Consider the following 4,457-nt stretch of genomic DNA (forward strand, 5'->3'; position numbering starts at 1 on the left):
CTGGGGGCCACGGCGTGAGTCCTTAGGGCCGCGACACTTAGAGCATTTTTGGGTTCTAGAGGGGTTTTAAGCTCAGGAATTCGATAGTTAAGGCTCGGGAAGGATTTTATCACCCGGATTGATAGAATTCAATGTTCCGGAGACTAGAATCATAATCTAAAGCTATTTAATGGACTAGAACTTGATGGTGGAAATTGTTAATGCATTGTGACTAGGGTTTCGAGGAGGCTCGGACTAGGGAACTGTGCTTGGGACATCGGTGCCTGGAAAGCTCGGGGCGTAGGTAAGAAAACTACTGTTACCATAGAGCTTGTGTTGCAGGGCTTGGCCCTATATGACTGTGTTGCAGGGCGTGGCCCTCAGACTAAATTTATATGTGTTTAGATGTTTGTTTAGTTATATTATGTGTGTATATAAATGATGGAATGGCGATGGCCGGGAACGGCGAGGGCCGGGAACGGCGAAGGCCGAGAACAGCAAGGGGCCGGGAACGGCAAAGGACCGGGAGCAGCGTTTAGCATGCGGAGTGCGAGTTGCCAGGGCGAGACCCCAGGGGATACCTGGGATATCCTTACGGTATAGACCGCGAACCTAGGGCTTGGTAAAGCGCCTGGGACGACATGGTCGTACGTGTATAGCCTGATGATGGCTTGTTTATATGTTAAGGGTTTGATATGCATATATTATCTGCTTATGAGGGTTTTCTTGCTGGGCTTCGACTCACGGGTGCTCTATGGTGCAGGTAAAGGCATGGGAAAAGTCGATCAGCCTTGAGTATGGTGAGCGTGACGAGCGGCGCATACATGTCTGGTCTACCTGGCTGCCACGGCCAGGGGTGTTTTTGGGAGATGACTAAACTTGAATTTTGTCGTTTAGTCAACTATGATATATTTTGAATTGTAAATATTTCTAAACAATGTTTTTTTGGGATCCCAAGTGTTAAATGTCTTTTAATTTTCAATGAAAGGTTTATTCTCAAGTTTATGACTCTGATTATGGTTTAATTACACTTTTGTCCTAAAACCTCGATTAGCGAGTTAATTGCACATTTTTATCTCACTTAGTAATGGCTCTAAGGTAGTAAGGCGTTACCGTTATAGAACGAATTTCTATCATGTATTCATGGCTTCATATGTACTGAAGTGATTGTAGGTCCATTTAGACGCTGCTCCAAGAGAGCTTTATTCAGCCTTTTTATGCCCGTCTTCCTCTTCCCTTCCTGTCTATCTCCTTCCGTCAGGTAGTTCTACTTCCAATGTCGGAGGATGGATAGAAGGGTAGTTTCAGAGTTTGAGATGTCTGAGCTTAGAGGTTTCGCTTGTCTAATGTTATAATAAAGCTGTCCAGACCTTGCCTTGTGTCTTCCTTTGCTATCTAGATGCGTAAGTGAAGGTTCATGCTTGGGCCCTTGACAAGTACTTTTATTTTAGTTAGACCATAGGCGCGGTAAGCCATGTAAGTTCTAGCTAAAGTGGGATATCAGTCGTTGTTTTGCACTAAAGCAAGAGAAGACCACGGAGCGGTAGGGGAACGTTGCTTCTTTCTTTTTCACATCTATTGTCCCAGCTGGGTTTTGCTATCAACTAATTATAGTCACATAGCAAGCGATGTAATAAATCACTGAGATCTTTTTTAATTTTAAGTAAATCATACATAAAGCATTAAGTAGGAGCAGTAGCTTTCTGCTTCGGTTGGAGAGTTGCAGTAATGAAGAAAAGAATGAGATTGGTTTGGTCTTAAGTTTTTGGGTGAATAAATTTAGGTATCAAAGTTGTAGTTCTTGCCATCCCTTGCTTGGCAGCAGTGGGCTTGGTAGTAGCATAGGTGGGTCCTTCGGCATTTTTTTCAGGGTGTAGGGATCACTGTCTCACTGTGGTACCCGAAAACTTTCTATGCCCACATTGAATAGTTTTAAAGCATTGTTTAGTGACTTTCATGTCGTCTGCTACTTTAGGAAGATTCAAACAGTCTTTTATGCACTCTTTTAGGTTTTTTTTCCTTCCCCCAATTCTAGGATGCGTAGTAGCTCTAGTAAGTCTGTAGCTGGATCTGGATCAGGATGCGGAGTTTGAGCTGCAGGGTGAGGGAGAGATGGCTATGTCTTTTAAGAGAACACATCAGGTTTGGTCTTGGAATGTCGTGCTAACACCATGCTTAGCAAAAAATCCTAGGAACGATCTTAAAACATCATGACATGAGGGCTTCAAAGTCGGCTACATTCTTTCTCTGAGAAGCATGTTATAGAGCGTAGCCAAACCCGCGAGGGAAGGGGGTTGAGGACATCAAAGAACCTTTGCTACAGGAATAGGGTGATGGGAGCTTTGTTCGATATCAAGATTGGTGATGTTTCGGAAGCCAAAGTGGATGGCACAGTATTAGAGATTAAACTAAAAGCATCACTCTCCCATTTTTATCATGATTGAAAATAGACCGCATGAGTTACATTGGTCCGTGTGGTGAAATGTCAAACCGTGGGGCTTTCTCGGGTGCTGCAATCACATAACAGCAGCAGTCCCTGCCATAAGCCCTGCTATGGTTGTATATGATGGGAAAATCCACCATGAGCATCAGCCTTAACCGAACCCAAGGTCTCTCGAGCCTCATCATTTCACAGTCATGTTGATGACGGATAAAAACCTCATCTTCGACAAACAGGTTGTGGCAGCGAAGGTACTTAAGGGCGTGTAGCAGTTTTTCCACTGTGAAGTTCCTGCGATTGGCATGTTCATCCGTGTAGCTTAGCACACCATAAAGAGGAGACAGCTACATCATCATGGTGGTTGGAGGTCGAAAGAGCATTGATTTTTCATTAGCAACTCTGGTAACAACGTCGATTCTTTTATTTCTCCTTCATAAGAGCGAGCTTTGTGCCCTTCGTAGCTGCCTCATTTGCAGCACGCTTTGGCAGCATCATTTCTTTCCACATGAGATATAAGAATTTCATGGACCTCCCTCTCTTTATTTGGCAAAATATTTGTGCCATGATGAACATGATTTCATTACACCATATTTAAATCGTTATCTCCACGCTAGATGTGGTTTTCTTTAGTAACAAGGCTTGTTCGAACAACAAAAAAAGGAGGTGCTACGTGAACTATTAATTTGAAAGCGCAATTGGGGCAGTGGTCATCTGCAGCAAAGAATTTTGTAACTATGGACAAAGATTGTGCCTAAATTGATTTAATTTTTTGTTTCATCTTTCTAAGCATGGTCTAATCCCTTATTTGATCTGATCGCTCCTGGTGTTCGAACTAGTCATTAATGGTCGACTTCATTGATACATAGCTGAGTCCATAGCCTAAATGAGACCCTACTCCCAATACAACATGATAAAATTCCTTCTACCCCATTGTTCCAGTTGACATAGAATTCTCAAAATTTTCACTCAACTAAGATAGATGGCGACCCAAATTTATGGACTCTTATTTAAACCAAAATCGCCTCTCTGTCTAAAACTTACATAGTTGTTCCAGCTGAAATACTTTGAATAATTCTACCACTTTTACTAGGAGTAGACTTTTTAGTGCTAGCTGAATGTAAAGTAATGGCTTTTGTGCAACGTCAAAAGGGTCCTGATGTAGTGGGATCATTCGGATTGTACAACCTCTAGCAGATGGTTTAAAATTGATTCTAAAAGAACCTATTTCACCAAGTAGTGCTAATTTCTCCCTTTTTAGAATTGCTCCAGTGGCTACATTTATGTTAAGTCTGGTTGCTTGGGTTGTTGTACCTTTTGATTATGGTATAGTATTGTCAGATTCGAACATAGGGCTACTTTATTTGTTTGCCATAACTTTGCTAGGTGTTTATGGAATTATTATAGCTGGTTGGTCTAGTAATTAGGGGGCGATCGTTCGGTCGCCTATGATACTAGGACCAATAGGTCAAAAATGGGTTGTGTCACAGGTGTTGAACGATCTACTCTACACAGGTGTGGGCTTATAAGGCTAGGGCTCATAAACCCTTTCTTTCATTCATCAATAGGGCATTGGTCGGTCATTTTTCTGGGTCAAGATCGATAAGTGGAAGTCATAAAAAATAGATGTTTCTCTTCGCACCTCAGATCAAGAGGAAGGGTAGCTTGTCAAGCTGGATATATATAAATAAAAAGATTCGTTGTCTTTTAACTGGATGTTCTTCTTGGTCAACGCCTACTAAGGACCTATAGGTTCGCCTAGTTTACTTATAAAAGATAATGAGAATGGGTTCTTAAAAAAAATAAAAGGCGCTACTTTGCCCTACATTAGTAGAAGTAAGTGGCTGAGTTAGCCTACCCAACTAATGTATTGTATAGTAGGGTATAGTAAGTGAGCGAGTTAGCGAAGACGCTTAGGCTAATAGATAAGAGAACGTCAATGTGTAGCCTTCATTATACTACACTACGCAAAGGTTACGAAGTCACTTAGCTCGACGTTAGGAGAGTCAACGAGGGAACGCCATACCTATATAGAAGAACC

The 4,457-nt window shown here is 42.0% G+C and overlaps 1 pseudogene; it reads left to right on the forward strand.

The window, feature by feature from the left end:
• Window positions 1–3,544: 3,544 nt before the first annotated feature.
• Window positions 3,545–3,843, forward strand: LOC133783996 (NADH-ubiquinone oxidoreductase chain 1-like; annotated as a pseudogene).
• Window positions 3,844–4,457: the final 614 nt, after the last annotated feature.

Source organism: Humulus lupulus, chromosome 6, assembly GCF_963169125.1.
Source record: "Humulus lupulus chromosome 6, drHumLupu1.1, whole genome shotgun sequence".
In the NCBI taxonomy this organism is placed as follows: Eukaryota; Viridiplantae; Streptophyta; class Magnoliopsida; order Rosales; family Cannabaceae; genus Humulus; species Humulus lupulus.